This window comes from Strix uralensis, chromosome 8 (genome assembly GCF_047716275.1).
Source record: "Strix uralensis isolate ZFMK-TIS-50842 chromosome 8, bStrUra1, whole genome shotgun sequence".
Classification (NCBI taxonomy): domain Eukaryota; kingdom Metazoa; phylum Chordata; class Aves; order Strigiformes; family Strigidae; genus Strix; species Strix uralensis.
The window spans coordinates 7,778,564-7,806,229 of NC_133979.1; the positions used below are offsets into that span (position 1 = coordinate 7,778,564).

The 27,666-nt window shown below is 38.7% G+C and overlaps 1 long non-coding RNA gene across 2 annotated transcripts; it reads right to left on the bottom strand.

Annotated features, from left to right (window-relative positions):
• Positions 1 to 4,226: 4,226 nt before the first annotated feature.
• LOC141946392 (uncharacterized) lies at positions 4,227 to 27,666 on the bottom strand. Of its 2 annotated transcripts, none has more exons than XR_012629826.1 (3): positions 27,594 to 27,666; positions 20,690 to 20,800; positions 4,227 to 5,815 (listed from the first exon to the last, which is right to left on the bottom strand). It is a non-coding gene; the product is annotated as an uncharacterized LOC141946392 (long non-coding RNA). The 2 variants fall into 2 exon arrangements; XR_012629825.1 differs by lacking the exon at positions 4,227 to 5,815 and adding an exon at positions 19,427 to 20,214.

Genomic DNA, 27,666 nt, shown 5'->3' on the forward strand with positions numbered 1-27,666 from the left:
TTACCTAAGAGCAAATTCTGCTGGAACCAGCATGTGCAATAAAAATAAAAATCTTTCTTAGTGTGAGTTGAAGCTATGAAAGGAGCTTTGTGGCTCTTTTCTGTGGAAGGTGTTTCTTCCTCAGGAGAGAGGGAACAGCAGATGCTAGTTCACCCCTCAAGGGAAGAGCATATGAAGTGGGAACAGCTACTTAGAATTCCCTGCACTTAAATAATGAAGCATGAACAATTCAACAAGAGGAGTACAGGCAGATATTAGTATGGTGTGAAATCTAGAGAAGAAGCTGTAGTCTAGGAAAAGAAAATTATTGTGTAAAGCTTGTAATAAAAGGGTATTGGAAAGCAAGAATTTCCTGGGAGGGATTAATGATTGCTCAGAATCCCTGCTCCACCAAGTAAATTCATTGCAGTGCAGAGAACTCCTGGTATAAATCACAGAATCATAGAATGGTTTGGGTTGGAAGGGATGTTAAAGTATCATCTAGTCCCACCCCCCCTGCCATGGGCAGGGACACCTTCCACTAGCCCAGGTTGCCCAAAGCCCTGTCCAACCTGGCCTTGAACCCTTCCAGGGAGGGGGCAGCCACAGCTTCTGTGGGAAACCTGTGCCAGTGTCTCACCACCCTCACAGGAAAGAACAACTTCCTTCTATCTAATCTAAATCTACCCTCTTTCAGTTTAAAACTGTCACCCCTCATCCCATCCCTACACCCCCTGATCAAGAGTCCCTCCCCATCTTTCCTGTAGCCCTTTTAAGTACTGGGAGGCCACTCTAAGGTCTCCCTTGAGCCTTCTCTTCTCCAGCTGAACACCCCCAACTCTCTCAGCCTGTCCTCACAGGGGAGCTGCTCCAGCCCCCTGATCATCTTTGTGGCCTCCTCTGGCCCTGCTCGAGCAGGTCCGTGTCCTTCTGATGTTGGTGCCCCACAGCTGGACACAGCACTGCGGGGGTCTCATGAGAGCAGAGTAGAGGGGGAGAATCCCCTCCCTGGACCTGCTGGCCACACTGCTCTTGATGCAGCCCAGGACATGGTTGGCTTTCTGGGCTGTGAGCGCACATTGCTGGCTCATAGTTTTCCATCCACCAATACCCCCAAGTTCTTCTCCTCAGGGCTGCTCTCAATCTGCTCATTGCCCAGCCTGTATTTGTGCTTGGGATTGCCCCAACCCATGTGCAGGACCTTGCCCTTGGCCTTGTTGAACTTCATGAGGTTTGCCCGTGCCCACCTCTCCAGCCTGTCCAGGTCCCTCTGGATGCCATCCCTTCCCTCCAGCCTGTCGACCGCACCACACAGCTCGGTGTTGTCGGTGAACTTGCTGAGGGTGCACTCGATCCCACTGTCCATGTCACCAACAAAGATGTTAAACAGGACACATAAGGACAGACCATTTCCTTATTCTGAGCAGAAGGATCTAGAAAAAGCCAGTGTTCATGAAAGCAGGTCTGGAGGAGTATAAGACAAGGGCAATCATTCAGTGATTCTTTTTAGATTAGATTTTATTAGAAATTATAATTGCTTGTATATGCCCATATAAGAAGGAAGAAAACTGATGACATCAAGACACTGAAGAGTAATCTGTTATACATTCCCCAGCTAATAGGTACGATAAAATGTTCAGTTGCAGTGTATCATAAACAGAGGGTTAATTGCTAAAAGTTGCAGAGCAATATGAATCTCTCGTACTAATAGATTGTATCAAGGAAATACAGCAGGTCTGGAATCTCAAAGTTTAAGTGTAAACTTGCAGTAATCCACTGGCAGAAGAGTTGTGTAGGTGTATAAAACTGATTCGAAAAGGAATGAAGAGGTGTAACTTGTGAATTGCTATTTTTTAAAGATAAAAAATTAGTGCACATGTAGGTCATGTTAAAAAAGTAAATCTTCATCCTTATGTCTTTATTATGCACATTTTTGTAAATGTTTTCTTTGGTTGTCTCTAGCCTTTCTACTATTTTAAATCTGCATATTAAATTTTTATTGATATAAAAAAGTTAAGAGATGTAATAATACTGATATCAAGTGATTTAACATTTAAAAAGAAATATTTTCAATGGCTATTTGAAAACAAGGCTTGATGTATTATGTTACTACAAAATTAAATATATGCAGTTGAACTCTGAGCACTTGTGTTCATAATAAATGAAAGTCTTCTCTTAAACCTTTGTCTCCATAATGACATTTGAATTTGAACTTTGGTATGTAATTTTAGCATAGTACTTTCTGTTTGATTTTCAGCAGTGTAGGTGTTTGTGGCTAGGTGGCTTATGCTTCAAGCAGATTCTTCTTTTTAATCACTAGTAGGAAAGCTTTTGCTCTACCTCCTTATAAACTCACCAGAGCCAATCCTTCATACCAAATTTCAAGTTTTATTGACCAGACAGTGTTTTATCTTGGCCATTAACTTCTGCAAGGAAACAGTGCTGCAAAAACTATTAAAAGAACAATATTGATGTTACTGTAGTATTTTACCAGAATATTTAAAGTATTTAAAGTATACAGTTCATTACTTACATTTTCATATCTGTGGTATCATGCACCTGTACTGTCCATGCCTTGTGTCTCTTCGTCTTCCAGCCCTGTCCCTTTCTCTGGAGCTGTGGTGGTGCCACATTGCCGTAACCCCACTGCCACTTTTATTAGTCACCGCCGTAGGACCCGCTTCCCCAGAGATGGATCCTGGTCCCTGTGGATAAACAGATCAGCAAGGTAAGAAGAAGGAAAGGCCCCTGCCATCACCAAAGACAACTTGAAACTCTTCTGAACCTTGTCCAAAACGTTCAATAATTCTACTGTTCCTATGGTATTTTTCTGGTATTAATGTCGTGAACATTTTAAAATGGCACCAGCCATTAGTTACTGTCACAACTTTTAATTCTGTGTTTCTGTTTCAAATTTTCCCCAGTTCAATCAGAACCAAAAGTTAATGCCAGTTGGCTAATTTCCAGTGCATGCCTCCACAGAACAACTGTTGCCTTTAACTGGTGGAGAGATCAAGGCTTGAACTGACAGAAGACATCTGTATCTTGGAAAACAAATTAATGCTTATGTTTTAATTTATATGTTCCTGGCTCTTTTATGGTTCCTGTTTTTCAAGTAATGTCTCTTTGGATCCGTAGCTGATGGAGAGTCAAAATGGAAAAGGCCCATGAGAGAATTATCACAATACAACATCTGGTCTGCATTGGAAAAAGCTGAGCAAGATATTCAACATCTCTGAGACTGAGAGGCAGCTATGAGGCACTTTGAAAGTCAGTCTATGAAAAATCGTGCAGGTTGTGGCCACCTGGGCCAATCTAGTATTGTTTTGGGAAGAGCTGCTCTGCTTCCTAGCATCTGAATTTTAATCTCACTTCAGCACAGATATGTGAGAGCTAGGAGTGGTATGAAAGGTGTTTGCTTTTCATGATATTAATCTGAATCCCAGCATTGTCATAATTATATTGTGTTCTTTTGCCAGTCTCCCAGTTTTCTTTTGAGCATGTTAGCTGAAGAGTCAAAATACTTTCCCAGGGCTTTTGGCATAGCTTTATAGGGAAAAGGATATAAAGGATTTTGTGTATTTTTGGAAGAATATTTTGCATCCTGTTTTAAACCATTCCAGAAGGTAAAAGGACATTAGCTAGACTGCGTATTGGCAAGCAGTTTTGCTTTGCCTAATTGTTCCTGTTTTCTGCAGTCACAGACTATGAGAACTGCAAGGAAATCATGGACCAACCCAAGGCATTAAGGGTACTACTGCATTCAGAGGGAACAAACTCCTTCCACCACATGAAACTTCAGTCCTTTAAGTCATCATAGCTCATGCAGAACAGAAACAATTTGACATGTGTAACAAGAAACACTGCAAATTGTTTGCCAAACAAAGACATAGCCTGCAGATGGAAGAACTGATGAAAATTGTTTATAGATGAGGAACTAAATGTAGATTTTTCAAGAACAAGGTTGCTCTCTTCCTTGCCAAGACAAACAAATCTGATAGAACATTTCATTGCTTTAGGCTGCCTGAGGACCCACTGGAAAGTCTAAAGGCCTTTCTCCACAGCAAATTTGTGTGTTGTCAGTACAGAAGTGTGTTGTCCACAGTTGCACTGTGGCAGCTGCAGAGGAAGTGGAAGGTTCTCAGGAATACGTGAGGGAAAACTGGATTTTTGGATTCTGAAACAATATGGATTGGTTTTGGAAACTGGAAGTTTATGAGCTGTATGTTACTGTTACAGAAGTTATCTGTGAGTTAAACATAATGGTGATTAATCTGCTATCTTTAGATCTAAACACTAACAATAGGATGAAGTTGAGAATTCCTGTTCTTTAGAATTGCAGTTTTCCAAGATGCCTTCATTCCTACAAAGATACCCGGATTTGCACTGTTAGAGGTTTTCAGTGTTACCTTCAGAAATCTGTGCACAGATGGTTTTACAAGGCTGTATATAGTCACCCCAAACAACTGTTTTTAATGAGCCAGTTATTTAGGAAAAGCATGCAACAAGAGCATAAATACAATCCCTGATACTGACATAAAACATGTATTAGCAGGATAATATAGTTTGTATTTCCCTGATATATAGCAGGCCCTGGAAATATAAAACTAATCATGTCCTTAAAATTCCATAATATCTGTAAACATATATTGGAAAAGAGGGCCAGTGGCATACTGGGCTGCATTAGGAAAAGCATTGCCAGGAGGTCTAAGAAAATGATTATTCTTTACCCAGCGCTGGTGAGCCTTCAGTGGGAGTAGTATGCCCAGTCTGGGCTCCCCACAACAGGAAGGACTTGGATATACTGGAGCAAGTGCAGGAAAGGGCCATGAAGACTGGAGCATGTGTCATGTGGTTGCCCAAAGAGGTTGTGGAGTTGGCATCCTTGAAGATACTCAAAATCCAACTGGGCAAGCTTCTGAGCAGTGTGCTCTGGGTGATTCTGCTTTGAGCTGGGGTTTGGACTGGATGATCGCCAGAGATGCTTCCAAACTCAGTGATGCTGTGAATATTTGAAGCAGTTTGCTTATGTCTTGTCAGCATTTTAGCTGGAACTTGACTGTGTAGGAATCCTACAGAAAGCAAAGGCTGTGATCGTAGAAATACATCCAGATGGCTGAGGCCCAGAAAAGCCATAATGGGAGCTACTAAGTATTTTGATTGTCTCATCAGAGTAACATTTGACTTAAAAATACAAATATAAAAATGACTTGGGTCTTACTATCCATGACACTGAATACCCATAAAGATCTCTCACTTCAGCTGGACTGCAGATGGTAACAACCTCTCTCTATCTTAATACCTATTTTAGTTTAATCTTGCTCTGGAAAATCTTACCATATACATTACTCTAGAAATGAATAGTTGGTGCTTTATGGTGCAGAACCTGCTTGTTGGTTTGTTACATGCTTTCTTTCTTTACTAATACTGATATTAGCAAACTGCAATGTATTTTGACGTATTACTTCAGTAATAGGCAAGTACTATGTCTGAAGGAGTTGAGAATATCAGAATTTGAGCAAGGTAAAATCAAAATATAATTACATTGCATATTCTATGGCACTTAGTTTGTGACTGTTCTTACAGCACCTTCAGAATAAGAACAAAGACAAAATTCAAAAACCACTTTCATATTTTGATAGACACAAGATTTACTTGGAAAGGCAAAGATAGTATAATTTTTTAGATCAGCTGAATAGTGATAGGAAGATATACCTGTGGTTTTTCATCATGAAAATGCCAAGGAACTAACTTGCAGTGTTAAGAATTTCTGGATCATCCTTCTTTTGAAAACTCTTTGTCTTTCATATTACTTCTAAGAAAAAGGGAAAGCACTCTGGAAAACAAGAAATTGAGGAGCATTGCACAAGAAATTAGGATATAAATATATTATAAAGCTTTTGATTTTTTTTTTACACTTCAACAAATGAAACAGTAAGTAAATAACCTGTTTCTTTATTATCAATATATGGAGTCACATTGGGTCTGGCAGACCAAGACATGTGTAAATAACACCTGTGATAATTATTAGAAGACAGCAAATTTTGCTATGGATGAACCCATCCTCAAACCACAACATTAAGTCTTCAGACATAAATAACATATGAAGGTCAAGTACACTTAGTCCTAAGTTGCCATCTTCTGGTACCACTTTTCCCTGCCTTAAGGCTTTTACAGCGTATCTCCTTTGATTGCAGTAGTCTCTGTGTGGGATGGGTTTTTTGGTGGGGAGAGTATTACTTTAAATTGACACCTAGCAGCAGTTCCTACTTCTACTGTTTTCCTTTTATAAATTTATAGCTTAATATATCTATCAAGGCCTGGCATAGCTCCAAGTCACCCATTTTTCAGTAATACAGAAAATTAATGTCTAATAAGCATAGAGGCTTATACAACCTTCATTAGCTGAAAAAGGTATTAAATAACTTATTAATATTACCTTGTCTTTTGATAGCTAGAGTTGTGCACTTTGTTTTTCTGTAGAACAAATAGGTTCTGCATTTGGACTAGAGAAGGCTGTGTTTATCTGTCCCTTTCTGCAAACTTTCTGAATGTCACCTCAATATTTTTCTCTTGTTGAAGGACCCCCTGAAACTTTCATGTCTAGGGTTTGGTGGCTGTCTCCACTTTTCCCTGTTTCTGTCTAGCTTCTGTAATATGTAAAGTGACATAAGGTCACCGATGCTGTGGAAATTGGTTTTGTAGTTGATATGCTAATTCAGCAAGAAATCAGTTCTTGCAGAAACCCGAAGAAAATTATTTTAATATAGTGCCAGTTGACTTTCAGGAAAGAGATAATTAAAACATTCAAGGGAGTTCTAAGTCTCTGGAGAAAATACCATTATGGAAATACAAGGTTATTTTTACCACACAGGTTATTAGCTTCTTTCTAAAAGCAAATCAACTGGATGTGATGGATACAAAATAACATTTTCACCTGCTCAGGAAGATGAGAAGTAAGGTATTTTTATAAACTGAGTTCAATATAAGAAGAGACTTGGCACAGTCTCTTCTGTGTCACTCACCCCAGGTTTACAGTAACTGCTGCTGCAATTTTCTGGATGAAAACTTCCATCCAGATACATCCAGGGCTGTTAATAAGGCTGCACTAGTGCAACTGATTGCAATGGGGAACAGAATTACATTGATGGTACCTAAGGAGAAGGAGAATCTCTGCCCTCAATATGAAAAAGAGGTAGCAAATGCCTTATTTTTTCAGAAACAAATAATTAATTTAAATTGAAAATAATTTTAATAGTCAATCTCTAGGAATAATTACTAAGAATTTAGAAGCCCTATATTTTTTCCAAACAGTACACTTACACTAGGGAATTACTGAGCACAAGAAGTAAAACAGCTGTAATATTTACTGTATGAAGATACTAAAGGAAAACAATTTTACCAGCATAAACTGCTTCATCTTTTTGAGATGAAGAAGAATAAACAAAATTTTGTTTATTGAAGAATAAACAAAATAAAGTGGAGTTTCTAAGAAACAATTCTGAAAAGATCTATACTGTAAAAATTATATGGTCATTGTCACGTTTTAAAAGATATTTTAATTTTATGAGATATTAAAGGAAAAAAACGACATTTTATTCTATGTTCTTTCATAAAACAGGTACAATACTGCTGTTCCCAAAGGAAGGACAGCAGTTCCAACAGGAGTAGGGTCTCTTCTAGAATGAAGGATAAATGTTTCAAAATATCTACATAAACAAGAAAGTTTAAAAGCTTAATGTGAAAATAACTTTGTTGTTTGTAACAGCATCCACTGTGTTCAGACCATTCTGTTTCAGATGGGCCAGGAATGCAAACAGGTATGACATTACATAATTTTATGTCATTAATGGAAGTGTTTCCTTTAAAAAGCACATTGTTATTTTCTGCTCAAACTTTCTTTCATTAATTCCAAAGTTCTTTTGGCCCAACCATCCCTGTGTATGTTTAGCTATGCTAGCTAAAGGTGCTTTTCCAGTGTTTTCTAATATAGACTTTATACCAAACGATATATTTCATTGCACTACATGACATTTTAATAAACTAACTTTCTAAAACCTATATTCATGTATATTCTGATCTTTCCTGATAATGTGTTTCAGGGTGACATTATTATGAAATGGACTACCTCAGAGGTTGCTTTAGCTATTTTAACTCCATTCCTGTAATCCACTCCGTTCTTCATCTTTCAGGTGGTAACTTCTCCGACAATTAACATTATTATAAAAAGTGGTTATTTAACAAAGAGTAAATTTTACTTTGGATTTCCTTGTAATCTAGGTTTCTTTCTTAGTGCAATACCTGTAAATCGGATTATTTTCGGCTAACAGAGTCTTCAGAGGCCATACTGTACTCCTCATCCCTCTTCTTCCAAGACTACGCAGCAGTGGGTGGCAGCAATGATTATTTACCTCCTTTACTAAAGATACTTAACTGCAAGAATAGAGAAGGATGTGGGTTGTGGAATCCATGTGAGTAACATGTCACCAAATTCCAGTAAGCCACTGCTCCTGGGTAAGATCTGCAAATGCCATTGGAGATGAGTTTGCTTCCCTGGCTGACAGGGCTCAGTATATCATTTTAGCTTGTCTGAGATTTTCTGTGCTTGGTTTCTTCCCAGAGTGGTTTGGTTTTTTTTCAAATGCTAGACCACTTCTTCTAAGAGTTACCTTACATGTCAAGCAAGCATCCCTGTAAAAGTTTGTTAACTACTTGTATTTATTCATTTTGTGAACTCTTATGTTTGCTGTAACACTCCATTTCAGTTAGAAACAGCACAAGGACAGTGGGCAGTTGTGGAGCAGCCTCTGAGGCTACCAGCTGAAAACTTGATTTACTGGTTATTCCTATCACTATAATGATTAATTGGGAAGAGTTTGTGAATGCACAAAAATCCAGAAAGAAACTTGTGCCAACTTCATTTAAAAAGAGATACTAACAAAGAAAAAAAAAATCAACTGAGCTACTTAAAAGAAGTTTTCTCAGCTGAAGGCTGCAGAGTTTCCATGCCTTTCTTTAATAGTTACATATTTGTCTAAGAGTTAAGCTAGAAATAGAAATGCTCTGGTAGGTGGGTGAACTTTCATATACTAATAAGGAGAGTTTGGGGAGGAACTGTGGTATGGTCATTATTAGTCAAAGGGCCTGCGGTGTTTGGGCTGCAGAGGTCCATATCTGAAGAAGAGACATGAAATGAGAGGTCTGTGCCCCAATACTATGCCAGAGACAGAGCAGCTGTTCATCCCAAGCAGAGTTTATGCATGTGAGATCCCCAGATAGAGTTCAGCACAGCCCATTGACAATCCAAGAGGGAGGAACTTGGTTCAAGTCTTCGTCGTCTTCTCCTCCTTCACTTGATGCTAGTGTTAATAACAAGTTGTATGCAGTTACTTTTTGAAGAGATGGAAATAGAACATGCAATTCAATGTTTAATACTGTGCTTTCCAAGCTTACTCAGATGTGCACACACAGGATGGGTGTATGCTGCACACAACTTGGAGATCTCCTTCTGTTTAAAATTCTGACTCCTCTGTGCTTTACTGATTTGCCCATATAGCAGATAGAGTACTCATAACAGTAACATCCTGTTATCTCAACTGTGAAAGGTTGTTCTGGGAATCCAATGGCTAACAGAGTGGAATTTAAATTTATTTATTGTTTTGTTTCTCAGCAAGCATTTAAAAGATCCACCAGTTCATCTCTGTCAGAGATTATTTTTCTTGTGGTTTAGCTTGGATGCTAATCTCACTGTTGAGTTTGCATTTATAGAGTAGGACCTAAGGTTTTCTCCATGTGTTCAGTATTATGGTTCTGATTTGTAAGTCTTGTCGCTTGGGATACTTGCACAAGTCATATCTGTTTGGACAGCAACAACGGAACTGGGGTTCAGATGCTGCTAGTTAATCAAGAAGGAACAAAGATAGTTTTGAAGGCTACCAATTTTCTTGGCTAATGCTCAGAAGAGTTGGTAAAAACTGCAAACACAACTGAGTACACTGATGACAATGTTTATTATACATTTTATTTCATAAGTGGATTTTTAGGAATCAGGTTTTTAATTTAGTTATTTTACTCTGCTTTAGCAAATCATGTGTGAATGTAGTTGTTTTTTCAGAATGCCTGCTCTGTTTTAGTTGCTTTTGTTGCCACTAGTCAACTTTTTTGGCAGTGCTAGGTTAACAGTGGAACTTGATGATCTTAAAGGTCGTTTCCAACCTAAATGATTCTATGATTTTCATTCCATGCAGTAATGTCCACAAGGTGGTGCCACAGCTAAAAAGTTAGCAATAAATAAGACAAATACAATTTGATAATTCTACCTGCTTTTTATAACTGACTGAAGTATCTGCATCGTGAAAGAATTAATAATTATTTTATAAGCATAATATCATCTGCATTTCTAATGACATCACAGGTTTGCAAGCTTTGTTTTTTAAATCACTTGTGTAAGCAGAGCTGGGTCTGTCTGCTGCCTGAGTGGGAGCAGCACCCACACACCTGTGACAGTCCAAAATCATGTACAAAAATTAAGAGACAGCTCAGGGTTAAGTAGACGGGCTGATGAAGAATGAAGACCTGGATCCGTAGAGACTAAGCCCAGCAGAGCTGTGTATGTCCTAGCAGGGTTACCAGTGCAAACACCATGCCCCACAGATGTGTCTTCTCATGGAAAGCATGAGATGTATGTTTAGATCACTTCAGTAGTACTGCAGGAGTCAGCCTGAATCCAGGCAAGCAGAATAGCTCATCCTCAGCTTCAGCTAAGTCAGCTTCCATGCAGTGACCCTAGTGTGGCTATGGCACATTGTAGCCTAATTTTCAGTTTTTTCTACAGCCGGGGATAGCCAGGCTGTCCACTACCCTGTCATGATAATGTACAGTTGACTATTAATTCCAAAGGGGTATGAAGTGCTTATAGGGGGACCTGGTATGAGAGCAGCTGGATTAGTATATACAGGTAAAATTTAGTAGTAGTCTTTTTTCTTCAATCATGGATAAAAAGGCAGCCATCCCAAACTGCATTTAGTACAGGTGGTCAAGTTTATGAGCATCTTTCTACACAAAATCAGACTAGAGAAAGTAAAAGGCAATAACAGGGAATGTAAAATGAGTATATTAATTGACCACCCAGTACAAAAAAGACAATAAAACTTACAGGGAAAAGTTCTTTTTCTGGATCTGAATGGCTACACTGTTTTATAGCAGACTTGCATGTTCCAGAAGAGCTGAAGTGCGGAGGGGCTTGGTCATTCCTCTCAGCATGTGTGTGTTCAGTTCTTCGGCTACCCTTGGCCACGTGGCCATGGTTGCTTCTTGCACCCCTACCCTGCTCCCCTCAATGACCTCTGCAATGCAGGTGTGCATGCTAACACAACAAATATTCTCTATGATCTTCTGCAATGGATAAATTAAGTTTGAGTCATTTATTCATCACATTATTTTGTACCAAAAGCAGCAAGAAAAAGGGATAATTTAAAATACCTTTCAAGCAAGCACTGGACTGATTATTGCGTCCTGCTAGAATCTCTTTTTGGTATGGTAAACCTGTATCGGAAAGAGAAAAATTAAAGGTTTTCCATAATGTATTTTCTCTTAAATTACTGTATTATTATTTTAAAACATACTAAAATTCTGGTGGCTTTTAAGAGACTCAGTGGAAATTATATATACCCAGGAGAGATGGTTCCCCAGCTATAAAGCAGAATGAGAGTTAGGGGCTCATTGAGACCACCTCTAAAAGTTATCAAATACCACAACTGCCACCTCTTTTTTTTTTAAAAAAAAAAAAGGATCATATTTTAAAACTATATTTTAAAGTAGTTTACAGTATTTTAAAACTTTGTATTGGTTTTAACATCCATTTGGAAAAGTCAGAATCAGAGAACTAACTAAAAGTTTAAAGTCCCTGAACATGTCAGCTAGATTTAATTTCGGAGTCGGTCGGTCCAGTTGGTTTGGACTAACTGAATCACAATGGTGACATTCGGTCAGATTATTCCTGTAAGATTATTCTGAGTGTATGGCTGCAATGTGTGCTGCAACTAAAATGACTTTTTCTGTTTTAGTTTAGACTTTGTTTTTTCTCTGACTTCATAAAATTACTTTCAAAAATGTATATTTTTCAGATATTTTACATAGAGAAGTGATGCTCCATTCTAAAGGGTATAGCAGAGCATCTGAGATTATACCTTTAAGTCTCCACTGTATGTAAAATCCAGGTATGCATTATTTCAGTAATTTAACAACCACAGAAATCCTGAACATTTACCCTTGCAATATTTGCAATGATTTTGCATTCTTGTTGGAAATCTCGTCAGTATTTTTAAAACATCAAAACTGTTTTTCCTCTATGTCTGGTTTTCTGGTTTCCCATTTAGGCAATCATGAACAAAACATGCTTTAGCTCTATGTCTATACCTAAATCTATATATAGAACCTATTAAATATTACAAGGAGGTAACTTCCAGTAGTCCAAGTTAGTCAGTCTGAGCTCGGCTCAGAAATCATCCTGCAGATGCACAGTGTTAACCGGAAACAATTTAGAATGGCAGTGGTATCCTGCAGGATGTGTGCAGCTCCTTCGGCTATGTGTTGATTTACACAGGACTACATTATAGATTATACATTCTGGTAATTGTGGTATTGTTATTGCTAGGCTGTATCTAAGCACAGGAAGTACATATAAGCACATTTGAAGTGATAACATCCACTCCTGTTTAAAAAGCAGTATTTTATTCTTGTCAGAAAACTCATACATAATGCAGCATTTGCAAGAGAAAACAGACAATTTCCTAATTAGTACTTAGAAAGACTTTTAGGAAAAAAGCTGATTTGTTATGAGAGGCCCATAACCAGCATTTACAAATAAATTCACATAAACTTTTATTCTTAATCACTTTAAAAATATTTTTTCTAGTATGGACTCTAATCTAGGATCAGGAAGAAGACTACATTTCCAGCTGAAAACACATGAAAGATCAAAATAACATTTCAGTGTGTCACCAAAACCACAGTACTAGGTTTCTGTTAAGGAAAATGAGTAATACCATTCTAGAAATGTAGAATGCTGTGAGTGGGTAGTAATTCCACCTAACTGATAGGACAGATTATGTATTCTGAAACAAAATTGTCCCCTCTAAAATCTTGCCCTATCTCTTGAGCTCAATAAGAAAGCCTACCCACTATACCCGTTTACCTGAAGTCCCTGTATGCCTGCTTGTCTAATATTGGGATTTGGGAATAGGCCCGTTCTCCATCTAACATCCCCAACCCTGTCTTGCCGTTCAGAAACAGATTGGCTCCAACCTTGGCTTGAAAAGAGGCATCTGTTCCTGCTGCTGCTCCCAGGATATGGGATTTGGGTTCATCCTCAGCTCTGCAGCTGGATGTAACATACATTGAGGCCCTTCTCAGAACCTCTCTCACCATTTCTCTTTAATAGCGTAGGCTTCAGACCTGTATATGAACTTAGGAAAATTACTGATCAAGTCAGGGATCTCCCAAATTCCCTCCTGGAAGTGGGTATGGATCTGTCCAGAAGAGGGAGGGAATATCCATCAGATTTTGTATGCCAGCCTCTTCTCCACGGACAACGCTAACTGACAAAACATAGTTAACATATTATATGTGCTATGCCTATTTCTTACTTTGTTTCATCAGGGAAGATAGATTAAAATTGGTATAAAGTTTCCCTCTTGTTCCTCACAACAATAGAAAATTACCAGGGAAGAGAAAATAAGATTTAACTTTATGGAATGATTAGAGGAGAGCATATGATGTTCTCTCAAAAGGCCTTCCAGCTGAACGAGGGTGGGGAGGTTAATATTACAAAACATTCTTGCCTGTATTAATACACAAGAAAAGTAACAGTAGAACTGGTAAGTATGATGCTATGTTTAATTTTAAACATAATCTTCAGTATTTTCCTGAATAGGAATCTCTGACCTTAGTTTAAACTTGTAAAACACTGTTTAACAAAGGAGCAGCTTCAATCGGACTGAGAGTACCTAATGTTATGCAAGTTTCCGAAGTCTGTTACTGGGATCAGGGCTTTAAAAACAAAGGTCGGGTAAAGATCCCTCTTGGAACACACTAGGATATGTTTATTTTTTCTTACCTTTAATATAATTAAATATATTTGTGTGAATCACAGGAAAGGAACACATACATGTATTCTGCTGAACAGCATACCTAACGCAGCTGCGGTGTGTGTGAATCTTTCTGCAGTACATTCAGATGTTGTCTTTCATTAAGCAATAAGAGATGTTGCCTGCAAAAATATCTCACGACTTCAAAAAGAGATTCTAATGTCTGTCTATTTCACACAGGAAATATATTTCATCACTCTTTTACATGACATCAAAATCATTGTGTCCTTCCTTAATTGTGACTGTGGAGGATTAGTTACAATGGAAATGAAAATGCCAAACTGTGCATGCTGTATGATTTGTAATTAGCTCGAGATATCAGGAGGAAATTCTGTAAGTTTCTTTAGTCTCTTCATTTTGCCTTGTCTTAAATCTGCCTGATTTTGAGTTTATAAGAGCAACTTGTCACTGAATTTTTAGTGGAAATATGTTTCAATTGAAGTGCTCTAACGAGTCCTCGTCATTAAGACCCCGTGAGTTCTGTCACTTCCAAGGAACCGCGCAGAGCCCTGGAGCCCTTGTGACTGTTGGATAACTCAGAAGCTTCCTCATCTTGCTTGAGCAGTATCACATAACTCTAAAACACCTGAGATATCTTTAGGGCTTAAATATTTGGTTTAAATATCTAAAAGATAAGAGATTCTTAAGCATTAGAACACAGAGTTTAAAGATCAGATTGAGCCATGCCCCTTGCATTTACTTCTTTAATAAAGCTGTCGGGATGCTGACCAGCTGGTCTGCCAGATGCGCTCTTCCATATTTTGCCTAAGTAATCACTTGGGCCTGGGATCTACTGTACAAGTTATATCTGAACCCATTTGCAGGTATTTTAGGTAACACAGTAAAGTGGCCAGCATAAACCGAGAAAACTTTGTCTAGCACTTTGTCAGCATACCAGAAGAAATTCCTTGGGATTCAGAGTTTAAGGTTTAATTTAAATTAATTGTCAGGATGCTGAATATTATTTATTCCACACTAGGACTCATTTTAATCCAAAACACTGTCAGCTAGCATCAATGCAGGCAAAATTATATTTCTTCCTACATAGAAGCCCATCTAGATATAACCCAGTTTGCTCTCCTGTCTCAGGATTTGGTCTGCAAGGACAACAGGAACGGAAACTGCCTGGGATTCCCTTGCACTTGATTGTGTGTCAGCAGCTTGATCTAATTAGGCAAGGCTATTTTTCCACAATATAAAATTGTTATAGACAACAATATGATGAATTGAAAACTTCTCAAAGTTGTTAAATTACATCTAGTTTTGAAAAGGAGCTATATCAAGCAGATACTCAGCGAGGCAATGAAGCCCAGTGGGCAGAGTGCTGGACAGGGATTGAGAAATCTGGGTTCTTTTCCAAACTCTCCTGACTTTTAAATGACCTTGAGCTGTCACTTCTCTGTGCTTCAGTTTCACTGTCTGTATGAGGAGGATACTAATCCTCCATAATGCTTTCAGACTTACTGAAGAAAGGATCTGTATCAGCAGCAGGCATTTCTTGCAGTAGCCTGAGCTAGAGGCAGCTGTGGTTAAAGATGGCCCAGATTTGGTCAATACCTTGTGTATTCCAGAAAATCTGGGAAACTTTGGTTGTTAAGAGTCCTTGCTTTCAATTGTCTTTCAAAACATATTTCCATGTTAAAGGTCTTTCTTATCTTTCAGGCCATTACAAAATATCTCCAGAACATTTCATATTGTTTAGTTGCTGCATTAATATTCACAGTTCTTACTGATGTTACTGGGAATTGCAAAGTGCCTCTCAAGATCATGCAAATGATAACAGAGATAATGTATTTTTGACCCAAAAAAAGCGTTTTGCAATATTATACTTAACATATCTGGGTGAAATCTTTATCAGCTTATGTTGTAAGATATTGCAATTGGACTTTTAGTTTGAAACATTGAAACTAAAAAAATATGGGTTTTTTAAATTTTATCTTGATTTTACACATTTTGTATTAATATACAACTACAAGCTCTGTGCACAAAAAGAACAGTCTACTTTCAAAACTGTTGAATGCTTTGACCTCAAGGGCATAGAAACTGTTGACTCATTGTTTTTACTGCATATAATATTAGTCCTTTGTCACATCCAGGGAATGACATCATCTTCTTCATTGTTAGCAGCAGGTTTGAATAATAGAAAAAGTACAGCGTTAGTTGTCTGCTGTAGTTGCTCTTAATAAGTGAATGGATATCTGGTACCAAGATTCAGATTAGGATTTTTGAGTAACATTTAGAACAAGTTTGTGCCCAGTCCCTGCAAGGAGCTTCACTCCTGCCCACCATCTGCAGCGCAGGCAAGCTGGCAGGAGCAGACAGCCTGCAGGGTGAATGTCACTGGTGGTACTGGCTTCTCAAAAGCGATAAAGGGAGGGCAGGAAAGGAGGAGAGTAGGCACAGAATGAAACATATCTTTTCTTCAAGGTCAGTTCAGTAAAAGGAATCCCTGAACTTCTGGGAATCATATTTCTCTGGAATCTAAAATTGTGAAAGGTGATTCTCTGAAAATAAGCCATGTCTAGGACAAAATAGGAACTGATTGTCTTCAAAATGCACCAGGATAAGTATTTTACCCATTCCAAATTTGTATTCATATCTATTGGTCTTCTAATCCCTATAACTAAAATGTCTATGTCCTATTCTCAAAGGGTAATTCCCTATTAGAAGGCTTTGCTTATGCCTGCCTGCTTCATGGAAGAAAGATACATCATTATGGGTAGTAATCAGACTAGTGGAAGTCTTCTTTGGGGTGTTAAACCACCCTCTTCTACAGAATTCTGCAGAATTCTTTCATGACAAGCACAATAAATATTCCCAGTGAAACAGAGTTTACTCAGGGAGAGATTCCTTGAGAGTCTGATAAAATGCCAAATCCTAAGATGTCTCCATTATCCACTGCCTTTAAGTTTTCCCAGAAAAACATCATGATGTATTTAACTATAAAATTATAACTTTGTGGTCCCAAAAAGATTTATGTCAAATGTAAGTTCCTGTGTTGACAGACTGAATCAAATTGGACTTTGAAAAGTTGAAATCCATACAGCTGTGAGAGAAGAACCAAGGCAGCAGGCTGGGAAAGTTGGAGGCAGTGGGTTAAGGATCCAAGATTGCTTAATCATGGAGGCCCACATACCAAGAGTGGACTCAGACAAGGGGTACACACATGGAAATACTTCCTAGAATGCCAGAGCTAAAAAAGAAAAAACAAACCTCACTGTAAAAGATCAAATTCAGACCCACTGACTTGGAAGCAACAGGGACCTAGTGTGTTCGCCTTTTTGCAATGGACTTACCTGTTCTCATGCAGGTAGAGACAGCTGCCTTGCAAGTAGATGGCTCAGGTTTGGGCAGGTACATCCTTCCCAGTTCCTATCCCAAACTTGTATTCCAAATTTCAGGATTAACTAAAAACTGTTATGCTTTTTTCTTTATGTTTCATATGCTTTTGCCACATGAAGCCTGACTTCTTTTCTCAGTCTTCTGTTCCAGTCTACAGTTCCTCTTCAATCAACATTTCCAAAAGATCTCAAGTAGCATGAATTTTGGTGAGGCTAAATCACTTGATTTTCCCTTACCCTGCTTAAAAGAGGCCTTACTTGCACAAAAGCAATAATGCCAGCCATTTCCCTTCATCCCTTTAAAATTACTGGCCACCTCTAAAGAACTTGGTCTCTCTTTTATGTCACTTTCTGACAACTCATCTGAGTTAAACAGGTTGCTGTGGCCAAATTAAATGCTTGGAAAATAGACCATACAATTAATTTGCAATAGTAAGTTGTCTCAGCATCATTTCTCTTCCTCTCAAGGGGAATGCTGGCTCAAGCAAAAGAAAAGATTAATATAATAAAAATATTCTAAAGACATCCTGTTAATTGTCCCAAGCTCAGATGGTATTGTCTATTCTTCTGTTGTATGTAGCCAGCAAACAGTGTAAAATTCAGAATATCTTCCCACCACAAAAGTATAGCCTTCAGTGCTACAGGATAATCTCTGTCTTTCTGGAAAGTGGATGAAAATGTGGTGTGGCAGGGCTTTGCTTTGGTTTTCATAGGTGATCTCAAATTTGCCCCATTGATGAATATAATAATAGGACTTGTTAATTTAGACACAGCAGCAACTTTAATGAAGAGAATAAAGGTATGTGAACAAAAGGAAAATTGCAAGCAAAATAACAGCAAATTTGGGGAAAAAAAAGGAAACATTTTTGCTCTGAATATGCAAATCAGGTTTCTCATGTTTGTTTAGGGACAGAAAAGACTTGAGATTTTAAATTCAGCCAAAACAGAAGCTTTCATTTACAACTACATTTGCAATGTTGACCTTGAATATCGCATTCAGTAACAGCAAATCTCATATGAAAAGTAAGATAGTATATCCAGTAAAACTCAGAAATATTCACAAATGACTGAGTGAAGCATAGCTTACAGAAAAATTTAATGTAACAAGTCTGTAATTCTCTATTTGCTCTAAAATGTCCTTTCCTCAAAATGGACAAAGTCTGATTTAAAGCATTTTTGCTTATATGAACATAGTCATAAAATATGTAAGAAAATACAGAATGTTATTTACTTCAGTTCATATAAACTAATCAGGCTGAATGATGAGAGAGTCTTCCTGTAATTCAGAGCACCGCTGAATACTATGCATGAAACAGTGTTCCCCCCCTCATAAACAGCTCGAGATTTGCATATGTATCAGTGTAGAAAAATCAGTATTGACTTATTCACAAATTACTTTTTAGGCACTGGATTCTCAGAAATATATTTGTATAACAGCGTCAAGAAGCAAATGACTTTGTTGATAATTTAATCAGTTTTTCTTTCATTTTATGGCCTTAAAGATGCCTTGATCTTAAAAAATTATGTTTGTCATTTTGAAAAGCAGGACTTTTATCTCAAATATGATGCTCACTTCCTTCTTCTAATACTGATTTTTGACATGGATTCAGTATGCCCTATTTCATTTTCTTTCAGACTGCCAATTAAGATGTTTCTTAATATTTTATCAAACCAGCAGGTTCCCTGCAAGAGGCTAACTTGTTCTCCTGCTTTTATTATTTATGTATCTTTCCAAAATAAAATATTTTGAATGTGGTACAGTTTTTTCATACCTCAAATACGGATTTTTTCAAATTCTGTCATTCTGCAGAACAGTAAGGAGAGAAAATAAATCAAGATGTTCTATCTGATTATACCTTGATCATGTTTTTCTGTGTTCTCAAAAAGAACAGTGTGAAGCTTCACTTGCTCCACAAAAACCATTTTTAGCTTTTGAAAATATTTTAAAGACAACTCAGGAAAGCCAGACCCAACACTAAGAGTGGAGTTCTACTCATCTTACAAAAAGACTCATGTTGCTTTACCATAGTCATATCTGACCATTTAGGATCTCCTGGTATTTAATCTCCATTACATGAATTGGGAAAAACTTATTAGTTGGAGCCAAAATATGGGCAGAATTTCACCCACCATAATATTTCCTATCACTCTCCGTCACTGACATGAGTGGGTGATGAAAACTGTCCATAACTGTGCTTCTGGGTACATCTTGAAACATGGCAACCTAGGAAATACTGACACTGTGTGTTAGGTAGGTGTTAGGGAATTTTGCTGTCTTTGAAGTATAAATTGAAATTAATAATGTTAGTGATAAATTCATGGTGGCCATGGAAGTCTAAAGGTTGTGGCAGGGCTTGTGTCTTTCAACAGACAAGTTAGAAAAGGCAGACAAGGTTTTGGGCAGACAAGAAAGTATAGTTGCACTCCTTGTATGAAACTCTTGCTATGGGCAGAGGACGTTAGAGATTTGTTCTGAATATTAAGTAATCCAAGAAAACAATAGGACTGTGAAAATCCAAAAGTTAGACCTTAATTCTTTTCCATCTCCTTTATTACCTTCTCAAATTATACTGTGAAGATCCAGAGCCTAGACCTCTGGGAAAGCTCCTCAATCTCGGAGGAAAAGGCTGAGAAAGATGTTCTTCAAAATAATTTACCATTTAGTTTCCTCAGTATGTTAGAAGCTCGTTATAGCTCTTCTGGCTCTTTTCAGTCCTCCACAGATGCCTCCCATTTATAAAAGGCACCTAATAACAAGTAAACCTTTTTGAAATGTTTGAAAGACTTCTCAGTGCTCCAAGATAGCTAGTATTCTCATTATTTAAGACATGTACACAAACTGATTTCTCTCTTTTGGTACCTCCGGTGCAAGGTTATTGTCAGAAATAAATCGAGTCTAACTTGTGGGGAAAAGAAATTGGATTCCATCATATGTTTCATATTGTACCATTATGAAAATGTTATATTAAATTCAAATACTTCAATTGTACCATTAGATGGTGTCATTATGTGGCTTGCTAATTGATAGGTTATTCAAATGAACATTATAATTTTAGACTTCTTAGAAACATCCATATGAAGAATTTCCAAACTTCAGAGAAGTAAACTGGGTGTTAGGAAGGAAAAACATCTACTGAGAATATTTCCTAATGCATGTCACTGAAAAATCGTTACATAACTGCTGTGTGCATTCCAGGAGTTGGTGCAGTCTATTTTTAATACCTGGTATGAAAGAACTTCCTGCTACTTTTTCTCTTTCAAGGCTGCTTTGTGGTTCATTAGATCATGCTGGCAGGCCAATTTTTCTTCTAGCCTTAAACCTCATTTTTCCTGCTAAAAAAAAAAAAGGTGAAACTGTATCAAATGGAAGAAGGTGCTGAGCATAAAATACCATTAAGAGTAAGGTATGTTATGTAAATGTTGCAGTGGTCCCAGAACTAAGCACTGCCAACTCAGGCTTAATGTTAAACCTGAAAAGAAATCTAAACATGTTAAACACATACTTTTAAGTAAAGCAAAAGAACTTGTATGCCAAGCAACAGCACCTAGCAAGAATTTTCAACAGATTTTTTTTTTTTTAAATTAAAGTAGTTTTAATTTCATACTCTTCTCCATGCAGTATTATCATAGGTCACCATTTTGACCATAATTTATATAATCATGATAATTAACATAAAGTATTTTGCTTAAATCCAACCAAACTTCTTCAAACATAGGCTATGCAAGATATTTCAGAATATTTTAACTGCACAGAGAGTTTACAGCATTAGTGTAATTTTGCTGTTAAAATCCTAGACAGAGACTGATAGAGATGAAATGGCCAGAGGGACCACCATTTTCACCTCATCTGACTTCCTGCAAAACAAAGGCCCCAGGACTTCCTGAATGAATTTCTTTTCAAGCTAGAACATGTCTTTTAGGCAAACATACAGTCAAGGGACAGACAATCCATTAGATCTGCTAAAAGAATTTAAAAGTATTAATTTTATAGACAATAATGAATGTACTTGCAAATTAACAGGCTGTTCATTGTATATTAGAAAGGACTTCATGACTCTCTTACTTTTATCCATAGCAGAGAAATGGAATGACAGTTTTAAAAGCAAAACAGCATTCAGTGGCAATTGCTGCAACTGTTGCTGCGAACCTGTGTGAAATCTCTAGCAGAGAGGCAGCGGAGCGTTTTAAGTCAGATGACTGAAACAGGTAATAAATACCCTCAGCTGTCCAACCTGCCACTCTGACATACATCACCATTGCCATAAAAGGGAGGTTTCAACATATAGAGCAGCTCCCAAACTGCCTTAGTTTTCAGTTTGGTGTCTGAAGGCAAACAGTCAACTATGGGAGATGTGGAACACCTTTAGGGGCTGTTAGATTATGCTGTCCCTGGGGCTTGTGATGGCAAGCTACACTAACGAGGGTGTGGCAACGAGGGTACCTGCTTTACTCCATGGGTTTAATCCATCAGCACATGTGGAGTGGAGCCAGGGGGATGTAAGAACCCCAGAACTAACAAAATATTTGGACTTCCCTTTCTGTTGCTTTTGTGTTCTCACACCAGAAGCAGTTCCTTTCCCCCCACCCTTCCCTCTGCTGTCTCCATAAAGTTTCACCTCCATAGAATAGTTCTTGATCATTTTTTTCTGCACTTCTGTAGATCTTTCAGGTTGGTTTAGTTGCCAAAGAAACTGCTCCAACCCTCAGTCCCAGTGCTCCCAGTCTCAATCCCAGCACACTCCTTCCTCTCCCTCTTCACATCAGAGCACTCTGGATCATAACCTTTATTTTGAGAGGAAATGTCTTCACCCAAAAGTGTGAAATCTGACTGAATTCTGCTTATTTCGATGAAGTTGTTATTAAGAAATTCATTAGAGGTCACTTAAAAATCTTCCACATTTAGGCCAAAGTTGTGGAACTGCTCTGCTTAATCTTGTCCAGTACTTCATAGTAGCATCTTGTTTTCAGTTGCTTGTAACTCTTTAGGCTGGTATTTTCCAAGCCAAGCATCTGCCCCAGGTTTAATTTTTGGCAGTTTCCAGCTAAACCACTGTAGTAATTTTCAAGAACAAGGTTAAAAAAATATTTTGCCCATATTAAAAAATAATAATTCAGTTGCTTCATTCAGAAGCGTCAGTATCCCCATTTCTCTACAGAAGGAATTTGAAATGGAACACCATCACTGGTCTAGTTTCATCCATGTACCTTTTGAGCAGCAACTTGGAATTTGGCAGCACCATTGCTGTGTTTTCACAGATGTGCATCCAAATGTAACAAAGTTATAAGACCCCATAAAATCTCAGTTTGCACGTGATCAGTTAAGAATTGTTAGCTTTTGGCAGCTAAATTTTCCGAAGATCAGCCTGTGCTGACGGAGCCCGTCCTGCGTTCAGCTGCTGTATGGCGTGCAGGCACCACGTGCAGCTTTTTTGCAGAGCAACCGAGTACGCTCTTTGCCTGAGGCAGTGGGGACCAAGCAGCGTTTCTCTGCAATTTCTCCTCCTGCACTCCTAAGTGAGATCTGGCTACCCTCTCCTAAGGGCGTTATCTCCCTTTCTTCTGTTGCTGCTGAGGCAGTGAGAAAAGGAGGATGGGCCACAAAGATGAAAGAGTTTGGGAGGAGGCCTGTAACCTGCAGAGCGTGGGAGGAGCAGAAAGTGAGAGGCAGAAGGAGGAGATGAAGGTGGTAGATGCCAAGGAGACAACTATTACCGACCACTGCTAGGACTTCTCCTAGGACAACTAGGACATCACGGACAGAAAACAGTTGTGGAAGCAATTCTTCATGACTAGGGGAAAAAAAACATTATGCATATATACCTAATGAGATTCTGCTAGGCAATGGGGAAAGGATATGATATATTAGGTAAGGAGGTTAATAAGCATAATGGAGATAAAGATAAGATGCCAGGGGAAATAATTAAGAAAAAATAAGAGGGTGGATATGCAGATGAAGGAAAGGAAACTAGGAGATTAAAATAAAGCATGAAGAGTGCAAGAAGGCAAGAGCCAGGGAATGGAGGGATGAATAAACAAAGCGGGGAAGAGAAGAGCTGGGAGTTACCAGAAACCAGCACAGAGGAGAAAGAGAAGGCAGGAGCCAGGCAGAAGGAAGATTAGTTAAGAGCATCAAGGGACAGAAAGAGTGTGAGTGCAGACTGAACTCTAAGAATAGGTTGATTTTTTGAGTCAGACATCAGTGCAAATTGTGATTTATCTGTAATGGTATAGGAATAGGAGTGGAGTATGACTAGCATCTATAGCCACACTTTTTTTCTTGTTAGAGAGCTTCTTTATCAAATATTCTGGATCTGTTGAGCCAGAGCTCCAGAGCTAAGGTGACCGCATGTCACTATCCGTTTACTTTTCAGACTTCCTCTGACTTTATTAACAAAAATTTGAAGTGCCTGAAGTGCAATATGCTGCTTTTTTAACCACAGTAAAAAATATATCTGCAAAATATATTTGAAAATATTTTAAGTAATTTAAAAATTATAGGTAGGGCTGCCAGCAATGCCTCTCACTGGCAGAGCAAAGCAAGGCCCTGCGCTTAGCTCGATGGACTTTCACTGTGGGTGTTTGTCATCTAAGAGGGCTTGCACCACCACCACACTAATTAGGCACGCTTCATCACAGGGGTGAGCAGCACTGCCTTTGCAATTTTTTCTGCCACCAGCTAGGAATAACACCACCTGGGAGACATGGGAAGAGAGAGGTGGAGAGGGCTGGGTGCACTGGGTGGCCTCTGTGTGCCCATGGGCAGAGCAGAAATGGAGGTCACTCGAGCAGGAGCCAGGGAGTGCAGCAGCTGGAGGTGGAGTGGGAGGTGTCCTGCCCCATGCTGCAGAGACACCAGAGTTCCACTCTTCCAGCAATAAAGTAGGGGGAAATGGTGATATTTGCCTCTAACAGGATAATTCAGCTTGCAAGCTGGACATTCTTTAACATAAATGGCAAATGCTTCCCCACAACCAGCACGTTTGGTCTGTTATATTCTCTGTCAGCTGGAAGGCAAGCCTTGCAGAGCTGAGCTGCTTTACTTTCCTTTTGAGAATGAAAGTAGCATGCTGTCAGAAGATTAAGTTGTTGGTATGTATCAGGTGAGGAAAAATTACTCCGAAAGTGCAGATGGTCAGACATACATTTATTCTTATATACTTGGGAGCTGCAAGTGTTGATTTGGTGTCTATATATTTGTTGGTCATACTGATAGCTTAAAAACACAAATTACACTCCTAATAACTGCTAGAGGGTAAGGCTGCTGTTACTACTTGATTCCTCCTACAGATTAAACAGAGCTCAGAGTTGATACATTGACCTATTGCTTCTTGAAGCAAATCTCTGTTCAAATTCTGACCTACATCCCAGCTAAAAATGAATTCAATCTTTTCTTAATTTGTAAGAGATACTTGTGTACATTACAAAACCATCTCGCAATTTGGCAAATTAAGTTGTCTGTGGTTAGCTACGGAATTGTAGAGATATTGCAGTGCACTGCAGCATTGCATAACGAGCTTTCCCAGACTTTGCCTTACTCGAGTGAGTAACAGCAGTCCTTATCTCTAGCGAGCATCAGATTCATCCCATTTTTGAGAAAAGAATTAGTATCAAATATACGATGGGCATGTTATGCCTTGTGGCTGCAACGTTTTTTCAATTAACTTCTCTGAATATACCACAATGAAAAGTGTCAGCTTTTTGCCTCAGAGGCCTATAATTAGATTAAATGAATACAGTTAATTATCTACTACCTTCTTTACACAAAACAATATGTTTCTATAAATTAAAATGCTAGTACAGGAAGGAAATTGTTGTTCACTCCAATATATGCATACAGTGCTGGATTGTAAATACTGTGAATATATCATAGTGTAGCACAGCTTTTTGCCTGCAGCCCTTATTTTACATGAGTTCAAACAAATTACATCTGAAAAATCCATAGACATCACACTATTTAGAGCATCTATGTTGGTGCAAGGAGGTGATATTATTAAAAGTTACAGTGCTCATGAAACAAATACACTTTTCTCTTTCACAGATGTTCTCTATAAAATTCCCTTAGAGTGATTAAATACAGCTTTGTTTGTGTACCTACAGACACACCCTCGTAGACTATGGTATGTCCAGATATAAAGCTGCTTTTTCTAGCAGAGTGTACTTCTCCTTTCAGAAAATTTTAAAAAAATCTGTTCTGTAGGGAGTATTTACAATTAACAGCTCAGTTTCCAGGCCTCCTGGTATGCTAGCTAGTGTGGACTGAAAATCTCTGCCTGTTCTCCAGCGTTACTAAATATAAGCAAAAGTTCATGACTGATCAATATGCTCCCATCCTGGCATGCCTGATTTGGAAGTGCAGATATTCAAATGGGGGTACATCACCTCGGTGGTAACATATCTGAAGCAGAAAGCACTCCTTTTGATTTGACAAAGTGTATCCAAATGTCCCTATTTCCATCAGAATAGATGTTAATAACTTAAGGCCTAAACATGCGATCCTCCCTCACCAGAAAATTACAATTAACTTTAGCAGAAGCCCTTATTCTGGCCTGCAGTATACTCTGCATATAAATGCGATGTGTGCCCAGGACTGGTCTTGTGCTTCATTAGGGTCAAACCCTGAAAAGCTTTTGAATACTCAGTGTTCCTACAGGGCATCGCATTTATTGTGGTTTGTGCTGTGTATCTTTTCCTTTAAACGTTCATTAGCTCCGTATATAAGTGTTCATTAAAATATCATTGTGTTGATAATAATCTTAATATTAAGGAGTGAAGAGGGCTGTGTTGCCATATAAATGCTGCCCCGTTTCCTGCTCTGGGGATGTAACAGGAGAAAGAAAGACCATCTTGACAGGCACTATCTGCTGAAGGAAAACTTTCACCAGGAGCTGTGAATTGACTTTAACCTTTTAGTGGCTGCACTGTGAAGCAAAATGTTTCATGCTTCCTACACAGAATGAAGCTTTTTTTTTTTTTTTTTTAATACTGATAAATACCAGTGGCCCTCCTAATTACTTCTACAAATATCAGAAAGCAGTTACAGAGGAACAAAGACATGCAACTGGAAACATGGTTCAGTGGTCTTGTACTTCCCTGAAAAGCTGATTATACTTTTGGCTGATTCAGTTTCTTTCAGAGGGAATTTACCCTTTTTGGCAGTTTGAGTTTCAGCAGTGCTGATTGGACTAACGGCAGAAAATGCATCTTTGGCTGAGGAAATTAACTCAGGGTCCTGTGTGTGTCGAAGTGAATTTTGCCAGCAAGCTCTAGATTTCGTCTTTTAGCCCCTCGGTGTCCCCTGTTTTGTAGGATTCAGGAGCCATTTTAATACTAGTTTAAAAATAGAGACATTTCATTTATGCTTTTGCAGGTGCCTCGCCCAATTCCCTGCTCTCCCTGTATGACTTATCTTTTAGGATAAGCCCTAATGAAGGTCAAGGTTATTCTGAAGTATCCAACATAGAGGCATTCTCTTCCTCATAGCTCCTTAAGATGAACTTCACACAATTATAACTGATACTGTGCTGAAAGGTAATTCAGACATTCTGCGAAAAAGTGCAAAATGACAAGCAGTAACCTTTAGCACTGTAAAATGTCCCTGGTGATTTGTACTTAGTGCTTCTTCAAAATGCAAGAAGCCATCTTACCACTCAGTGCCATGGCAGAAGTTATTTCTTTTCGAGTGGTGCTCTGTAATTTGGGTCTGCAGAGCAAGACCTGGCTCATTTGGCTGTCAGAAATGTGCCATGTAGTTTACATCCGAAGATTATTTCCTAGCTTCTGTGATACAGAAACCAAGAAGCCTAGATTTCTCCACCCCTACCCCCCCCCCCTCTTTCGCCTGTCTGTAATTTTCAAATGTAACAAAAGGTCATGAAAAGCTCTGGCTGGGAAATACACCTTGCTTCCCATTTTTTTAAGGAAACCTGGAGAGAAACCTTCTTCTTTTCGTCTTCTGCGTGGGCTGCGCTGGGAGAAGATGCTTCTGCATCCCTGAAATCTGGGGGGGTGGGGGGGTGGGGAGGAGAGCCCCGAGCTGCAGCGGGAGCGCCGCAGCCCGGGCAGCGGCCACAAATATGTGTCATAAACATCCCCCCGGCAAAGACGTGGGTCCCTTTTCTGTACTCACTGCGGCTGCGGGGCTGCGAAGGCATCGGGGTTGTGCTGAGGATCCAGTCCCGACTGCGGGGAGAAGGAGGGAG